The following is a 19,934-nucleotide window of genomic DNA, read 5'->3' as shown; positions in this document are numbered from 1 at the left end:
GAGTACCTTCCTCTCCATTGCAGACTAACAACCTCTCTTCTCCGTGTATCATCAACATGGTAGGAAGAGGATGAGAGAGCTCTCGAGGGTCTCTTTCATAAAGGCACTAATCCCATTCATGAAGATGCCACCCTCATGAACTAATTACCTCCCAAAGGCCTCACCTCTTAATGTCATCACATTGGGGGTTAGAGTTTCAAAGTATGAATTTTAGGGGGACATAAGCATTCAGTCTCAGAGAAAGCAATGGCACCCCACTCCAGTACTCTCACCTGGGAAATCCCATGGACAGAGGAGCCTGGTAGGCTGCAGTCCATGGGGTCGCCAAGAGTCGGACATGAGCGACTTCTCTTTCACTTTTCACTTTCATGCACTGGAGAAGGAAAAGGCAACCCACTCCAATGTTCTTGCCTGGAGAATCCCAGGGACTGGGGAGCCTGGTGGGCTGCCGTCTATGGGGTTGCACAGAGTCGGACACGACTGACGTGACTTAGCAGCAGCAGCAGCAGCAAACATTCAGTCCATAACAGAGGTGCTCTTGCTAAAATGCAAAATCTGCTAAATCAGAAATTCAATGGGGTAGAGTGGGACCCAGCAATGTGTCTTATTAAGCCTTCTAAGTAATTCTAATGTATGCTAAAGTTCGAGAACCACTGATTCAGAGTTTTTAAAGCATTTTACACACTATGTCTGTTTCGCTCCTCGTGACAGCCTGCACAATGGTTCCACTAACCCAACTTTATAAGTGGAGAAAGGGAGGCTCAGAAAATCTCAAGGATTTGCTTAATTTCATACAACTGGTAAATTGATGCACCAGGATTTAAATCTGCAATTTCACAATGCTCTTTTCACCACATCCATAGATTTCAAATATATCTCAAAGGAAATATGTATAAGTTTGGTAAAAATCAATTATTGATTACTTTATATTATTTTTATATGAAAATTATTTTATTTTTTTTCTTATGTGGGAATACAATTTCTATAAAACTCTACACCCCCACGTCTCCATACACACACTGTTGCCTTTTCTCACGAGCCATCCATTAGTGAAGTCTTCAAATTGTGATATACAGGCTCCAGTTTAAATTCTGTCCAGACTGGTATCTTCAATGTTGTACTAAAAAAGTTTCTTTGCATCCAAATCAGTGAATCTGCTCTTTTGGGCCACAGATGGATACTTTGTTATGAAGGGAGGACTGGAATTTTGCTGGAGTTCCACCAACCTAGAAGCACAGAAAGCAGTGACTTTAAATGGGATGAATAATGTCTCATTCAGACACAGAATATAAATCTTCAAATGTCTAGTGACTAATAAAATATCTGTTTATCTAACAGTACACTAAATTCCAAGTAATTTTAGTCACCATGGATTTTCTCAACTCACAGATACCGAAAGTTTAACTACTAGAACATGGGCATTTGCAGAATTTATTGGTGTTAAAAGGGAAATTCAGACTCAAAGTTTGGTAAAACTTGCCATTTATCCTCCTTCTTGGTTCTCTATTCTCCATACTTCCTGCCCTCATTCAATTCCAAGGCTTAATTTCCCTAGATGATGAAAACAACTTGGGTGATCATACAATTAATCATCTAAGAGAGGCCACTATTAATAATTACATTAGGATAGCTATCGTAAACCAGGGCAGCCCTGAGCAAACCGAGAGCTGTGTGATCCCAGCAGAAATGACTTCCTTCCCTAACTGTCCTCTCTCTTTATACCCAACATATATAAATTTTCATTAAAATAATTTTCATATGGTTTTCATGGTTAATGCATAACCCCAGTCATCTCACTTCTCCCCTCATTCCCAGACACAATAAAATTTGGGTTCTTTATGCTAGCACTTAAAATCCTGCTTTATTTCAGGATTTTTATTTCAATCAGTTTCTCTAGTCAAGACCAGCTGCATAATTTTGGGGGGAAATTTGTACCTCTTAACTGCCCTCGCCTATTTCTCTCCTCCCCTGACACTCCCTCTCCTCCGGCAACTGCCTGTTTGTTCTGTGTCTATGACTGTGTTTCTATTAAGTTAGTTTTGCTCATCTGTGTTTCAGATTCCAAACATAGCTGAATCATACAGTGTTTGTCTTTCTTGTTCTGACATATTTCACTCAGCATAATATCTTCTAGGTCCCCCCGTGTTGTTGCAAATGGGAAGATTTCATTCTTTATTTATGTGCTTAGTCGCTTAGTTGCTTCCAATTCTTGTGACCCCCCAGATGGACTGTAGCCTGCCAGCTCCTCTGTCCATGGGATTCTTCAGGCAAGGATACTGGAGTGGGTTGCCATTTCCTTCTCCAGGGGATCTTCCCGACCCAGGGATCGAGTAGTGTCTCCAGTGTCTCTTGCATTGCAGGTGGCTTCTTTACCTGCTAAGCCATCAAGGAAGCCCAATATATATGTGTGTGCAATATATATGTGTGTGTATACCCACACACACACATATATATAGACACACATACACATGCATACACACACACACATATATATATATATAGCTCACCTTCTTTATCCATTCATCTACTGATGGGCACTTAGGTTGCTTCTCTATCTTGACTATTGTAAATACTGCCGCAGTGACCATAGGGGTGCCTCTATCTTTTTGACTTAGTGTCTCTTTTTCTTTGAATAAATACCCAGGACTGGAATTCATGGATTTATGGTAGCTCTATTTTTAATCCTTTGAGGAACTGGCATACTGTTTTCCATAGTGATTGTACCAATATACAATCCTACCACCCATGTTTGAAGGTTTCCCTTTTTTCATATCCTTGCCAACACAGCCCTCTTTCTCGAGTCCTCCTCCAAGAACATTATCCCTCATTTCTGTCCTTTGAACCTAGGGATATGGCATTCTATTTCTTTCTCTATAAAGTTTGGCTTAATTCTACTAATTTCTTCTTTTTTAAAACCCCCAGGTTCTTATTTTACCTGAATCACCTTCCCCTTCAGTTTAGTTACATAAACCTAGTAAGAATCTCAAGAACATTTGCAGAATGTACACATTAGTAAATTTTTAAAATTCACTTTCTTGCCAAATATGTAGAATATTATTATTTGCTGACGACAATCCAAATTTCATGATACAATTTTCAACATTGCCTAAATGTAAAAATATATCCTCATACGGGGCAATTCTTTAACATATACTTCAACACAATGTACTTTTTCTTAGATTTCCTTTGCTCTTGGAGCTTATGGAAAAGGGAGATGCTGTTCACTAGGCACATATCAAATGCTAATTAATATAATAACAGCATTCACAAAATACATCCCAGGCACTGCTTGCGAAACCCATGCATTAGTATGTCCATGTTACAAATGAAATAAGATTCCAGGGGTAAAGTCACCTGCCCCAGAATACACAGCCTGTGACAAAGTCAGGTTTCAGAATGACATCTGCCTGTCCCCTCTCTGCACCTCACACCATCAATACTGCTTTGCTAAGAGCAGGTCATTAGCTGACAGGTGGCTACAATCTGTCAATTTTACATTCGGTTTATTAAAAGGTGAAACAAAACATCAAGGCCAGTGACTGGGCATTTTCACAGGGGTGTCCACCTGACTGTATCTTTCCCCTGTTCTAATAATGAGATGGGCCATCTTCAGGGTAGGGTCAGTTCTGAGACCACTGTAGGAGATTGGGTGGCCTGTCAAGGGGTTCAGAAGTAGCCCCACAATCCTCATCTCTTCTCCTTTCTGAATATCACGCAGACTTTGTGATGTCCTAGCAATGCTCTGCAGCCTCTAAGTATGTTGGCTAAAAATGAATAGAGATAGTATAAAACTCTTGGGCTTCCCAGGTGGCACAGTGGTAAAGAATCTGCCTGCAATGCAGGAGACACTAGGGATGCGAGTTTGATCTCTGATCAGGAAGATCCCCTGGAGTAGGAATTCCAGTATTCTCGCCTGGAAAATTCCATGGACAGAGGAGCCTGGTGGGCTACAGCCCATGGGCTGCCAAGAGTTGAACATAACTGAGCAACTGAGCATGCACTCACACATAAAACTCTTTGGATTCCCACAGTTGACTCTAATAAGAAACACATTTCAACTAACAACTCCAGATGGAAAAAAACACCAAGGATGCCACAAGGATCCGCAGAGCCCCTCCACCACTCAAGACTAGCCTCCCTTGGGCAAGAACAGTTTCTTTGCAGAGCTCCAAATCTTGATTACAACATATCCTTAGGCACTGGGTCCTTGGTGATGTTGGACCAGATTTTACCTTTGGACCAGAATTCATAATCCTGATTTGCCTAATAGCTGTGCAGTCCCCAAAATTGTCCTCAGAATCTACAAATTGCCATTTGCATTTAGCAATTAGGAAATAACTGATGCTCCAGAGAGAGAAAATATAGTAGCTGTGAGAAAGCTCACTTTAGAGCAATTACTCCAGATGGAAGCAAGGGTCTAAGGTCCCTAGGATGTAGGAAGAGTTCAGAACAGTCAGATTAAGGGTTCTGCTTAACTGACTAATTAGAAACCTCAGTCTTTAAAACAAGTAAGCCCTTGAAAACTAAACAGTGCCCTTGGGGTCAATAGGGCTTTTAATGCATACTTCAGAAACTTGCCCCCTTTACCCCTTTTCTGTTCAGGGAGAAAGGAGTTGGTGTTTATCACTTCATTTCTAAGGCAGGTGACAGAGACAGCAGAAGAATCGATGAGACTATTTTTTTTCCTCTAATTTTGACAGTGATCCACTCTGAGTTTCAACTCCGGAGTCAAAGCTCTCTGAAGTTTCCCTCAATTACCAAGAAAAGGATACAAAAGGCTACAGTAAGAAAGAGTATGGATTTGGGGTTCAGTTCAGCTGTTGACTCTTTGGTCTATGTGCTGGTGACCCTGGGACCATGAGCTAACCCCTCTGAACCTCAGATAGCTCTGATGGTGATCCATACTCACCAAATCAGATTTGTATGTGATGGCACTTGATGAATAAATGCTAGCTCCCTTCCCCTCACAGCATCCCCAATGAAACGAGTATTGTTGTCAACACACTTCAGACCTTGTCTTATAGCAAGATTTTAATATACATGACTTACTTCTCTTCTGTGATGCAAAGTGCTTTTCAAAAAGGGGAGATGTGCATCTCTGTAGGAGATGCATCTCTGTGCATCTGTCTAAGTTTACCTTCTGTTGCATGTGTTCAGTGTATGCTCTTTGCAAGGAATTAAATAATTTTGATTCATGGAAAAGGAATGAACTTGCTTCAAAAGGCAAAGTAGATAATCACTAGTATAGACTTTTCTCCAAAGAAGACATACAAATAGATAAAGTTGTATAAAAAAGTGCTCAACAGCACAGATTATCAGGGAAATGCAAATCAAAAATCACAGGGAAATCACCTCACATGCATTAGAATGGTTATTATTTTTTTAAAAGAAGAAACAGCAAGTGTTGTCAAAATGTAGAGACACTGGAACCCTTGTGCCCTATTTATGGGGATGTAAAACAGTGCAGCCATTATGGAAAGAGTATGGCAGTTCCTTAAAAATGAAAACTAGAACTACTATATGTTCTGGGTATTCATCCAAAAGAACTGGAAACAAGATCTCCAAGAAGTATTTGCACTCCAATGCTCACTGCAGCATTCTTTACAGTAGCCAAGAAATGGAGACAAGCGAAATGTCTGTTGACAGATGAATGAAGAAAATGCAGCTTATACATATATGGACTATTACAATCTTAAAAAAAGGAAGTCCTATCATATGCTGCAACTTGATGAATCTTGAAGATATTATGTTAAGTGAAGCAATCCACTCATAAGGACAAATACTGCACAATTCCATTTATTTGGTGTATCTGAAGTAATCAAGCCCATAGAAGCAGAAAGTAGATTGATGATTGCCAGGGACTGGGGAGAAGGAAACAGAGACTTGCTGTTGAAGTGGGTGTAGAGTTTTAGTCGTGTGAGATGAGTGAGTTCTAGAGATTTGGGTACAATGATGTACTACACTGTACACTTGAAAAATTGTTAGGAAGGTAGATTTCATGTTATGTGTTTTTTCCACAATAATAATTAGTAGTAGTAGTAATCTGTTGCTAATCCTAATTGCTTGTAAATCTTCTTACATTTAATACTTTCTTTAAAAAATGTGGAAGGAATGAAAATATTTTTAGTGCCCTGCTACCTTAAACCCTAGGATTAAAGGAAGACATAATGTATTGTCTGATCAGCTTTTTGTTGTTTGATTGCTAAGTTGTGTCTGACTCTGTGACTCCATGACAACAAACTGCAAGTCTCCTCTGTCCTCCACTATCTCCCAGAGTTTGCTCAAATTCATGTCCATTGAGTTGGTGATGCTATTTAACCATCTCATCCTCTGCCACCACCCACTTCTTTTACCTTCAGTCTTTCCCAGGATCAGGGTCTTTTCCAATGAGCTGGCTCTTCAACAGCAGTTGGTCAAAGTACTGGAGCTTCAGCTTCAGCATCAGTCCTTCCAGTGAATATTTAGGGTTGATTTCTTTTAAGATTGACTGGTTTGATCTCCTTGCAGTCCAAGGGACTCTCAAGTTTTCTCCAACACCACAATTTGAAAGCATTAATTCGGTGCTCAGCTTTCTTTATGGGTATGGATCAACTCATGACTCAACTCAACATTTGTACATGACTAACAGAAAAACAATAGCTTTACTACATGGACCTTTGTCAGACAGAGCCTGGCAGGTTACAGTTTATAGGATCACAAAAACTCGGACACAACTGAAATGACTTAGCACGCATGCACCTTTGTCGGGAAAGTAATGTCTCTGCTTTTTAATACACTGTCTAGGATCGTCATGGCTTTCCTTCCAAAGAGCAAGCATCTTTTAATTTCATGGCTGCAGTCACTGTCCACAGCGATTTTGAAGTGCAAGAAAATAAAATCTGTCACTGTTTCCACTTTTTCCCCTTCTGTTTGCCATGACATGATGGTACCACATGCCATGATCTTAGTTTTTGGAATGCTGAGTTTCAAGTCAGCTTTTCACTATCCTCTTTCACTTTTGTCAAGAAGTTCTTTAGTTCCTTTTCAATTTCTGCTATTAGAGAGGTATCATCTGAATTTCTGGTATTTCTTTTCTTTGGAATTGGAATGAAAACTGATTTTTTTCAGTCCTGTGGCCACTCCTGAGTTTTTCAAATTTGCTGTCATATTGAGTGCAACTTTCTAACAGCATCATCTTTTAGGATTTAAAATAACTCAGGTGGAATTTCATCACCTCCACTAACTCTGTTCATAGTAATGCTTCCTAAGGCCCGCTTCATACTCCAGGATGTCTGGCTCTAGGTGAATGACCACACTCACATGGTTATCTGGGCCATTAAGACCTTTTTTGTATAGTTCTGTGTATTCTTGCTACCTCTTCTTAATCTCTTCTGCTTCTATGAGGTCCTTGCTGTTTCTGTCCTTTATTGTGCCCATCATTGCATGAAATGTTCCCTTGGTATCTCCAATTTCCTTAAATAGATCTCTAGTCCTTCCCATTCTATTGTTTTCTTCTATTTCTTTGAATTTTTCACTTAAGAAGGCTTTGTTACCTTTCCTTGTTTTTCTCTGGAATTCTGCATTCAGGTGAGTATATCTTTCCCCTTCTCCTTTGCCTTTCATTTCTCTTCTTTTCTCAGCTATTTCTAAGGCCTCATCAGACAACCAATTTGCCTTCTTGCATTTCTTTTCTTGGGGATGGTTTTAGTCACCACTTCCCGTACAGTGTTATGAGCCTCTGTCCATAGATCTTCAGGCACTCTGTCTACCAGATCTAATCCCTTGAATCTATTTGTCACTGCCACTGTATAATCATAAAGGATTTGATTTAGGTCATACCTGAATGGTCTAGTGATTTTCCCTACTTTCTTCAATTTAAGGCTGAATTTTGCAATAAGGAACTCATGATCTAAGCCACAGTCAGTTCCCAGTCTGGTTTTTGCTGACTGTATAGAGCTGTTCCATCTTCAGCTACAAAGAATATAATCAATCTGATCTCGGTATTGACCATCTGCTGATATCCCTTTGTAGAGTCATCTCTTGTGTTGTTGGAAAAGAACGTTTGCTATGACCAGTATGTTCTCTTGGCAAAACTCTGTTAGCCTTTGCCCCACTTCATTCTGTACTCTAAGGCCAAACTTCCCTGTTATTCTAGGTATCTCTCAATTTTCTGCTTTCGCATTCCAATCCCCTATGATGAAAAGGAAATTTTTTTTGGTATTAGTTCTAGAAAGTCTTGTAAGTCTTCAAAGAACCATTCAGATTCAGCTTATTTGGCATTGTGTTGATGGGGCATTAACTTGGATTACTGTCATATTGAATGGTTTGCCTTGGAAACAAACCGAGATCATTCTGTTGTTTTTGAGATTGCACCCGAGTACTGCATTTCAGACTCGTTTGCTGACAATGAGGGATACTCCATTTCTTCTAAGGGATTCTTGCCCACAGTAGTAGATATAATGGTCAGCTGAATTAAATTCACCCATTCCTGTCTATCTTAGTTCACTGATTCCTAAAATGTTGATGTTTTTTCTTGCCATCTCCTGCTTGACCATGTCCAATTTATCTTGATTCATGGACCTAATATTCCAGGTTCCTATGCAATATTGTTCTTTAGAGTATCAGACTTTACTTTCACCACCAGGCACATCCACAAGTGAGCATCATTTCCACTTTGGCCCAGCCTCTTCATTCTTTCTGGAGCTATTTCTCTGCTCTTCCCCAGTAGCATATTGGACACCTACCAACCTGAGGGGGGCTCATCTTCTGTTGTCATATCTCTTTTTGTATAATTTTTCTGTATATTCTTGCCACTTCCTCTTAATCTCTTCTGCTTCAGTTAAGTCCTTAACATTTCTGCCCTCTGACCAGTACTTACCTCTAAAACAGTGGTGTTTGACCTAAGTGTTACAACAGTTCAACCAGGAAGGGCACCAAAAGTAAAGCCATACATGAAAGAAAAGTTGAAAGTTAAGTCGCTCAGTCGTGTCCAACTCTTTGCGACCCCGTGGACTGTAGCCCACCAGGCTTTTCCATCCATGGGATTCTCCAGGCAAGAACACTGGAGTGGATTGCCATTTCCTTCTCCAGGGGATCTTCCCGATCCAGGGATTGAACCCAGGTCTCCTGCATTAGAAGCAGACCCTTTAGTCTCTGAGCCACCAGGGAAGCCCAGGAAAGCCATACATAGTCAAATGATTAAGGGCATAAGCTAAGGAGACAAATCCCAATCTCATATCTGGCTGGCTTTGTCATTTGAGGAAATTACCTGGGATTTGGTGCTTCAGTTACTCAGATGTAAAACAAAAATCATAATAATGTTTCTCTTGCAGCATTATTGTAACAGTTAAGTGAGATATACACCTAAAACACTCAACTTAGGCAAAATAACTGTTACTTTTCATTTGTACTCACAGTAGATAAAGAACTCAGGTTGCGAACGATTATATGTATATGTGCATGTACATGTAATTGGCTTGTTTTACATAAGCGAACTGCATGAAAGCATGACCTTCAACATTTCTGTTATGGTTCAAATAACTATTTCATGATATATTTATCTTGTCAAGTTCAAATTTTTTTTCTAAGTGAGTCACTTTAATCTTCATCTACAAACTGCAGACTCATTTATGACAGATTATGTGTGTTTTTTGTCTTCTTATCTCTACCCCAGTATCTAACAAAGTAGATTGTCTACTGTAGACTCAGTAACATTTTGAAAAATGAATTAACATTTTAAAATTTAATTTTGGAAAGGTACTGCAAGTATTTCACTAGAAGAGAATAGAACTTGCTCATTTCTCCTCCAACCATTTCAAAATCAAAATCCTTTAACTGGATTATTTATGTAAGCATTTGCCTTCTGAGGGAGCTACTGATGGGAGAGTTTATTTTATAGTACTATATGGCTCAGATGGTAAAGAATCTGCCTGCAAGGTAGGAGACCTGGGTTCAGTCCTTTGGTCAGGAAGATTCCTTGGAGAAGGACATGTCAACCCACTCCAGTATTGTCTGGAGAATTCCATGGACAGAGGACCCTGATGGGCTACAGCCCATGGGGTTGCAAAGAGCTAGACATGAGTGAATGACTAACACTTTACACTTTACATGCAGTCAGGAGGATTATAAAGGCCTGGACAGTTCATTTATTATGATTTCCAGCTTTATAAAATAGGAAATTAAAATCCAAATTGACCTAGAGGCTGGACTATCAAGGGCTCAGGCCATAGTCTTCTGGTTTCCGTAACCCAGCTACACTGAATCAAGACCCCTGGCTTCATTACAACTGAGACCGTAACTGATAGAACAGCTTTCAGTGGACTTAAGAGTATTTCTGTCTGTGAAGAAAGGAACAAGTTAGCATTTATTCCATCATACCCTCTGAAAGTCTTTCCCCTTCTCTCCTCTCAAAATTACACACACAGACACACACACACAGTTTTTAAAACACTCAGGCAAGAAACACATGCAGAGTCCATCTGACCACTAGGGGGCCACCATGAGAACGGACAATCCTATAAGAAACTGGTATCTAAGATATCCCCGTCTTTCTATCAATGGAAAACAGTGCTGTGGATTACTAAAACATGAAAAATATTCCTTTCCAGAAACTGCAGTCTTTGTTCGGATGACAGTGCTTTAGCTGCAAAAGTCACTCCTGGTAAAATGCAGTGCAGTCCAAGATTTAGATTCAATATATTTCATTCACTAACAATTCAAATGGTCATTTCCCTTCAACAGTGACATGATATTTTGTAATTTTAAAAAGTTATTATTCATTTTTGTTGAGATAAATGGTATGGTGGATAATTTTCTTTGTAAGTCCTTGGCCTTTAAAAATATTTTTTAACTGTTTATTTCAAAAAGAGAGAAGTATATAGGAAAATAGATGAAAGAAACATGGCCATGTGCATCATATAATATCCAAACAATGCAAGATATTTTATATTCCATAGGTCTATTTATGTAATATGGCTTTATATTTAAATGGTGTAGGTAGATGGATAGAAAGAAATGAAAATCTCATGACAAACCTCAACTGTAAGTAATAGCCAGATTTGTAGGACATAATTACAGATCTTTAATAAAACCAGAAAGACACTATATACACAAAGTGTTCAAAAAGAATGAATATTTAAACCATTAAAAATTATGTAAGGGTGAATATGTGTTTATATAGCTACATCCGTTACTCTGTTCTGCTAGACAGTGTGGCCATGTCAAACCACTGCTGGAATTTAATGATAGGTTAGATGTTTAATACGCAAACTACAGGCAAATTCCTTCTTTCCTCCAAGTGTATTTATGTCTTAAGGACTTCTTAGAATAGTGCTTCTAACCAAGGAAGATCCCTCCCACGCAGGGATATTTGGCCGTGTTTAGTGGCATATTTATAAAACTGTGAAGAAATAAAAGAAAATGATTATCATACAGGAGAACAATTTCCTTTAGGAAGGGGGAAGATTGTTATGATTGAGACCAGATACCTGGAGGATCCAAACTCCATTTCTTAACCTGAGTTACATGCATCATAATAATCCATTAAGCTCGAGACATCGTTTTATGCAGCTTCCTGTTTTTATAATAGATTATTTTTAAAATCTCATAGCAAACATTATATTAAAGGTTTTATTCCATAATAAATCATTTTATAAAAGCAAGCCACTCATTGCCCAACGTTTGTTCAGATATCTCAGATGATCTCACACACAAAATTGAGGGAATGACACCAAAGTCATACGAGGTAACCATGGTGCCATAGAGTAGACCTTGCGCTCGCAGATGACGCCATGCAGCAAAGTTTGAGTTGAATGTTCTTAAACCACACTTTCAACACACATCCTTTGCTTCATATTCATAGTCCCTTACAATTTTAATTGACACAAGCTGGGGGAAAAAAATGACTTTCTAATATAAAAGGTAGGTGTTCCCATAATTGTAGTGCTTAATCACTATTTCTATGACAGTTTACTACCATCAGAAACTCGTATTTCCAATCTGTCATGTGTAGTGACAAGTACTGCATGTTTAGCAAAATTACATTAGCATTTCATTAAATATACACAGTAAAATGGGTGACATTTCAAAGGCCCTGAAGACTTGCCATTTGCAGGGATAGTTTAGGTCAGTAATTCTAATCATACTGCTCATTTGTAGCCAAGTCTCAATTATCCACTTGTAGACTATCCACAAGAGACATTGCATGATAACTCACATCAACAGTCCCTGCTTTTTGTCTATAAATGTGAGTCCAGGTCCAGAGGGCAGGCAAAGGGAGTGGATGCTTTAGAAAGCATTTGCTCCAATGCCTAATGAGGAAAATGAGACTGAAAATGGTTAAATGACTTGTCCAAGGTCAATCATCTAATAAATAGTAAAAACATGGAACCAGAATCCAGGTTTGTTTGATGCTAGGACCAGTGTTTCCAGCACCTTTTGAATAATTTACACACTGTGTTCTTTGTGGGCTGTTTCACGATTTAACCTGTTTTTAGTAATGTTTACATCACATGTGTTACTTGTGACCCCAAAATATTACCACTACCACACTATGTGTAGAAAAGTTGTATTTCAGTGGAAAAGCACACACTGTCTATAGCACACCCCTCTCCATTTAAAAATGTTGGTTCTGTGGAAGCTCTTTTACAGCTCTGTAAGCTATAGATAACTGAGAATAATACAAAGATTAATCTGGCTTTCAGATATGTAAGTTTTATCCACTGGCCATCTAATTGATCTCCCTCCACTCTATGGAAGAGGTCAATTTTGCCTCCATTTTCCCATTCGTTTTGATATTCCTTATTGATAAATATCTCTAGTCTTTGGATTGTCTTTTGAACTGGTTATAGCATTTGCTTGATCCCCTCACCCATACTAACAAGTTAAATAAAAGTTAACACATGTTCGTTTGTACATCTTTATGAAAGTCATGAGTTACTTGTTTTTTGAAAATTATCTTTTAATTACAACAACTGCTACTAGCACTATTATGATTTCTACTAACAGAGATATCAGTGCTACTGAATTTGCTGAGGTCTTGTGTCATCAGAGAGGAGGGCACAGCAACCCACTCCAAGATTCTTGCCTGGAGACTCCCACGGGTAGAGGAGCCTGGTAGGCTACAGTCCATAGGATCGCACAGAGTCGGACACAACTGAAGTGAGTTAGCACACACGTATGTGTCATCAGGAGTTCACTATAGTCTTCAAAACGAGCTAATGTTTTATTTGCACTAACTGATGTCATCGTCACAAAAATTCTAAAACTAGGTGAATCTTATTATTAACCCTCCTTTTCAAATGCAGAACCTGAGGCTCAGAGAGGTTATTTCACTTGCACATGGTAACACAGGTGATGTCATTGCTAGATCTTGATGCCCAATTGTTTCTGACTCCAGAATTCATGCTTGTAATCGTAATATATATTGTCATAAGCCAAAATATTCTCTCTGCTGGAGAATGGAACCATAGATACCAACTATATAGAAAAAAAAAGGATAACTCAAATTAAGCTGATGTTTTGTATCAGTTTATTACTTGATTGTCTTTTAATTGTGCCTGAAATATGAAACTTAATCTTGTCAGGGAAAGGAGAAAATCAGCACAAGCTCAAGACAATAGCATTGAATCTATTTAACACTTCAAACTCTTCCAAATCTCTTTAACTCTTCCAAATTTAACTCTTTAACATGTGTGATGTAAACATTATTAAATGTTAAATCCTGAAAAAGCCCACAAAGAACACAGTGTGTAGATTATTCAAGGCGCTGGAAACTCTGGTCCTAGCATCAAACAAACCTGGATTCTAGTTCCATGTTTTTCCTATTTATTAGATGATTGGCCTTGGACAGCTCATTTAATCACTTTCAATCTCATTTTCCTCATTAGGCATTGCAACAAATGCTTTCTAAATTGTCTCCACCGTTGTATTAAAAATAATGTTGAATACCTAAGTGTGGATCACAATAACCTGTGGAAAATTATGAAAGAGATGAGAATACCAGACCATTTGCCCTGCCTCTTGAAAAACCTGTATGAACGTCAGGAAGCAATAGTTAGAACTGGACATGGAACGACAGACTGGTTCCAAATAGGAAAAGGCGTATGTCAAGGCTGTATATTGTCACCCTGCTTGTTTAACTTCTACGCAGAGTACATCATGAGAAACGCTGGGCTGGAGGAAGCACAAGCTGGAATCAAGATTGCTGGGAGAAATATCAATAACCTCAGATATGCAGATGACATCACCCTTATGGCAGAAAGTGAAGTGAACTAAAGAGCCTCTTGATGAAAGTGAAAGAGAAGGTGAAAAAGTTGGCTTAAAGCTCAACATTCAGAAAACGAAGATCATAGCATCTGGTCCCATCACTTCATGGAAAATAGATGGGGAAACAGTGGAAACAGTGAGAGACTTTATTTTGGGGGGCTCCAAAATCACTGCAGATGGTGACTGCAGCCATGAAATTAAAAGACACTTACTCCTTGGAAGGAAAGTTATGACCAACCTAGACAGCATATTAAAAAGCAGAGCATATTAAAAAGGTCCGTCTAGTCAAGGCTATGGTTTTTCCAGTGGTCATGTATGGATGTGAGAGTTGGACTATAAAGAAAGCTGAGCACTGAAGAATTGATGCTTTTGAACTGTGGTGTTGGAGAAGACTCTTGAGAGTCCCTTGGACTGCAAGGAGATCCAACCAGTCCATCCTAGAGGAGATCAGTCTTGGGTGTTCATTGGAAGGACTGATGTTGAAGCTGAAACTCCAATACTTTGGCCACTGGATACAAAGAGCTGACTCATTTGAAAAGACCCCGATGCTGGGAAAGATTGAGGGCAGGAGGAGAAGGGGATGACAGAGGATGAGATGGTTGGATGGCATCATGGACTCAATGGACATGGGTTTGGATGGGCTCCAGGAGTTGGTGTTGGACAGGGAGACCTGGCATGCTGCAGCTCATGGGGTCACCAAGAGTCAGACACAATTGAGCAGCTGAACTGAACTGAACTGAAGGTATCACGACTCTAAACAATAAGGTGAAAATATGCAAGAAAAATATTTTCCATGTGGCATTAGAAAACATTCTGTTAGAATTTTGCTACCAGGGGTTATTTCCTTCTTCATTATTAAAAATAATGGTGAGACAATATCACCAAATCCAATAAAATATAACTAGACAGTGACAGACTTTATTTTCTTGGGTTCCAAAATTGCTGCAAATGGTGCTTGCAGCCAGAAAAAAAAAAAAAAAAAGACGCTTGCCCCTTGGAAGGAAAACTATGACAAACTTAGACAGCATATTAAAAAGCAGAGACATTACTTTGTCAACAAATGTCCGTATAGTCAAGCCTATAATTTTTCCAGTAGTCATGTACAGATGTGAGAGTTGGACCATTAAAAAAGGCTGAGCACCAAGGAATTGATGCTTTTGAACTATGGTGTTGGAGAATACTCTTGAGAACTGGACATGGAACAACAGACTGCAAGGGACTCTCAAGGGACTTGAGAGTCCCTTGGACTGCAAGGAGATCAAACCAGTCAATCCTAAAGGAAATCAATCCTGAATATTCATTAGAAGAACTGATGCTGAAACTGAAGCTCCAGTACTTTGGTCACGTAATGTGAAGAGCAGGCTCATTAGAAAAGACTGATGCTGGGAAAGATTGAAGCCAGGAGGAGAAGGGGATGACAGATGATGAGATGGTTGGATGACATCACTGACTCAATGGACAAGAGTTTGAGCAAGCTCTGGGAGGTGGTGAAGGACAGGGAAGCCTGGCGTGCTGCAGGTCATGGGGTTGCAGAGTCAGACAGGACTGAGTGACTGAACAACAATAGCAACTGTTGCTGAAGTTGAAGCTCCAATGCTTTGGCCACCTGATGCAAAGAGTCAGCTCATTGGAAAAGACTCTGATGATGGGAAAGACTGAAGACAAAAGGAGAAGGGGCCAGCAGAGGATGAGACGGTTAGATAACATCACCGATTCAATGGACATGAATTCGAGTAAACTCCGGGACATAGCAGAAACAGAGGAGCCTGACGTGCTACAGTCCATGGGTTTGCAAAGAGTTGGACATGACTTAGCAACTGAACAGCAGCAACAAAAATACAGATGTACATTTATTTATCCAACAAGGACACTTTCCAAAGGGTATTTTTAAATATTTTCTTGCAATAAAATAATAAGTAGCTCTTTGATATTATTACTTGTTCTTATTAATCTTTATGCATTGCCATCTTTTGGTCTTTCATCTTTCATTTCTGAATCTTACCAAATTTCTCCATCTTCTAGATTTTCATGACATTCTTTTATTCTTTTATTATTTTTCTCTTTTGGAACTGAACAGATTTCATATTTATTTACTGTCAGGGCCATTTCCCCCTGAATTTTTACCCGCAGGGCCACTAGCCTGAGGATCACAAAGTGATGCAGTAATTTCAAGTCAGAAGTACAAGTTTAGTCCACTAACGAATGGATCACTTTTATGTCCACTAACTGCCCCACTAAGAATTTGGACCTCGGATTTGGCAGAACCAAAATTGATGGGAAACATAAATCCACAGAAGGGTTGGTCTTAAAGAATGATGATGAAGAGAGGCCAATGGTCCTTTTCTTTGGTTTCCAGACTCATGTATTCTAGCTATTGGGTCAACAGAAATCAGTTATTGGTTCAGTCTATATCCCACACTCTGCAAAGTGTTGATCCCGAGCACTAGCAGCATTTTCTACACATACCCTTTCAGCCACACATTCCATTGTTTATTGAGTGTGATGCATTTTGCTTCCTAAACTTTTCTCACACTTGAACCCAGTACTACTGCCTGATTTCAGGTCGTTATCACCTACCTGAATTTTGCAGTGCTTCCTAGGTGGTGCTTTTCCATCTTGTCTCATCTATTTTCAGTGGTGGCAATCGTAATCCAAATGAAATACCCTCCCTTCCAACTTACTTCCAGATCTGCCTTTGACATCCTTCCAATCCCTATTGACATTTCACTGAATTCCTCACTATCCCACCCACAGATTCAGCTGGCTCTTCAAACCTGACCACTGGCATTACTTTCTGCTTACTTTGGATGCGTTCTTTTGCTGTGTTTTGAAACCTCCCTCTGCCTACCCTGTCTCATGTTATCCTGGTCTGGTCTATCCTGGACAAGGACCATAAGTCTGGGCTAGAGTAGGGTGGACTATTCTCTTGCCACATGTGCCCTCACCTGCCAGGAGGGATCTAGACACTTCTTGTCACTGAGGTAAGTGGCAGTTTCTTTACTCCAGGGACGTTTTGTACATGCCATCCCCTCCGTCTAAATGTCCTTCCCTTCTTCCTACTAGCAGGATCACTATTCAAGAATCAGTTCGTATATTACTTTCTCTAGTAAGCCTCCCATAGATGTAATAAAAAGTATTCAGCCAGTCCTGTAATTGACACTTAGCAGAAATAGGATACTTGTCACATTAATAATAACAACGCAAAAATAACACAAAAGCACACAGGTTATTAAATGCTTACTACATGCTGTTCTGTGTTCATCACAGGTGTTGCACTGGCCTGTGTTAATCAGTCAGCACCCAAACTGCAGGATTCCTAAGAAGAATCTGTTCTCTTCCCATTCAGTGTCTAACACATAGTCTAATTCAAGGCATCATGATTGGTGTTCATAAATAATTTCTGAACTGAATTAAATTAAATCATTGGGACACACCCAGTGTACCATCTCTCTTTCTACATGGATCACAAAACAGTAATTCTTTCGTATTGTGTCACTTAACACATTAGAATTTCAAACTTAATTCTTGCCTAAGAGTCTTTCTTCCTAACAACTGGCTTCAGTATTGCATAACAGTTTTGTTTGCCCTGATGGTAGGGTTTTGTCTCCACAATAACAGCTTCCAGGACAGCAGAAAGGACTTTAAAACTCATGATTCCAGTAGAGACTGGTGGAGGTGAAGACAGAGGAGAGCAGGCAAAAGCCCCATCGTGTTTGGCACATGGAGTGTTTGCTGTACTTTCTGCAGCGTGTGCCAGTGCCCCTGTTTAACTGAGTTGAGGATTAACATATTGAACAAGCAAAGAATTGCTCAACCTCCTGGGTACATGGGTCTTGTTCTGTGTATGACAGGTAAGCCTATTATTTGAGTATGAGCTGTACCTGCTGGAAAGTCTCTGTATGTCCTGTGCACGAAGTCTTTCTGCTCACCCAGAGTGAAAACATTTAGTAGTCTGCTCATGGGAAACAGAGTCTGCCTTGCCCCCAGGCATAGAAGCCTGAAACAAATTAAGTTTCCATCTCTCCCCTGGCTATTTGGGTTTGAGCAATCTTGAAAGCAGCCTAGTAAACAGGCAGACAAGACTCCACTTGAGTTGCAACCCTATTTATAATCTAAAGCCAAGGACTTTTGTGGAATCCCAGACCAGGCTGGGGCATGCTAGATGGATAATAAAGAATCAAAGAACTGCAATTTAGAGGTAGGGGTAGGGCACGACAGTGCTGTTGAATGAAAACGGATGCAATTGTCAACATGACTCCCTGTGAGAAGGAGGTCAGAAAACTGCCGAGTGGTCAGAAAGTGATCTGTGTCAGAGCATAGTGGCCAGGGGCTTATGCCAGTGAAAGATCTAAGCCAATGTAGAAAGCACGTTTTTAACAAGTAAGTAGTGCTATTTAAGGAGACCAATTGCAAAAGCAGTCTCATTGCCTAACTGGAGAGGGCTCGTCAATCATGCAACACATATTTGCCACCTGGCCTTGGAGCTGACACTGTATTACATGCTATGCAATGGTAAGCAATAACCCCTGTCCTGGGCCGCCAAAATTTTTAAATAGGACACTAACAACAACAACAAAAGGAATATAAAGAGATTTTTTAAAAACCTACAATTTGTAATAAAAGCCTGAAAGAAACAAGCAAACAGAAGATGCTGTTCTGCTTCTATTCATAGGGTCACTAGGGTAAAGTGTACAAAGATATTCAGATCTATCTCTGTGCATGCCCTCCCCACAAAAAACTCCTAACACACACACACACACACACACACACACACACACACACACCAGAGCCTAATCCTCGTGACACCTCATGTATGGTCTGCTCCAGCTACAAGTTTTGACTGTTCTGGACATTTTATCATTCAACATGGGAGACCAGAGAGTCTGAATTTTATTTATGAGGAATACAACTCCCTATTGAGATACAGCTCTAAACTTAGAGTTCAGAGGTTTAAATTGTTCAAATAAAGTTGATATAAATCACATAAAGTAAATGACTGACCAGTTTTTCCATTTCATTCAGTCCAGGTAGCCATGGATCCTGATTGCTTAATATAGGTAATAGTTATAATATTACCTTTACACAGTCACTTCTTAACAGGACAAAATAAAAAAATATAGATGGAGAAAAAAAGAAAGGCATGCTGCAGTCCATGGGGTCGCATAGTCAGACATGACTGAGTGACTGAACTGAACTGAACTGAATGAAACTTACACAAGGTTGTAAGAAACACAATCATCATTAAAAGATAAAAACGGAATAATACCACATAGCAGACTCAATCCCTACTGACAGAATGATCTAGATCTTATTTTAATGATATGTCATTTCTCTGCGGGACCATTCCTGCCCATCCTCTTATTCCAAACAAAATCCTAATAGAATCTGGATTTAGAAGAGCCAAGTAGCTAGCTGTGTGCTGCACATTCTGTGATTGTTCATAATGACATGAGATTGTAAGTCCTCCAAAAATAAATATCCATTCAATTGCTGTTTACATGTATTATAAGTATATACAATCAGGTTCATTCTGCCTTTTATTTCTTCAACTGGAAAAATTAAAAATTAAACAGATAAAATCAGCAATAGTTTTAAAAATGTTTTTGTTCTCATGCTTGATTTTTACACAAACCTGTGTTATACAGATTTGAATTAATTCATGAGTCATGATACACTATTAACACTGATCC

At 39.4% G+C, this 19,934-nt stretch overlaps 1 long non-coding RNA gene across 1 annotated transcript; it reads right to left on the bottom strand.

Annotated features, from left to right (window-relative positions):
* Positions 1-971: 971 nt before the first annotated feature.
* On the bottom strand, positions 972-17,464 carry LOC123333333. Its single transcript, XR_006550653.2, has 2 exons — positions 16,822-17,464; positions 972-1,226 (listed from the first exon to the last, which is right to left on the bottom strand). It is a non-coding gene; the product is annotated as an uncharacterized LOC123333333 (long non-coding RNA).
* Between the last annotated feature and the right edge of the window lie 2,470 nt (positions 17,465-19,934).

This window comes from Bubalus bubalis, chromosome 4 (assembly GCF_019923935.1).
Source record: "Bubalus bubalis isolate 160015118507 breed Murrah chromosome 4, NDDB_SH_1, whole genome shotgun sequence".
Classification (NCBI taxonomy): domain Eukaryota; kingdom Metazoa; phylum Chordata; class Mammalia; order Artiodactyla; family Bovidae; genus Bubalus; species Bubalus bubalis.
The sequence above is the reverse complement of the archived record's forward strand: the minus strand, read 5'-3'. Positions and strand labels throughout refer to the sequence as shown.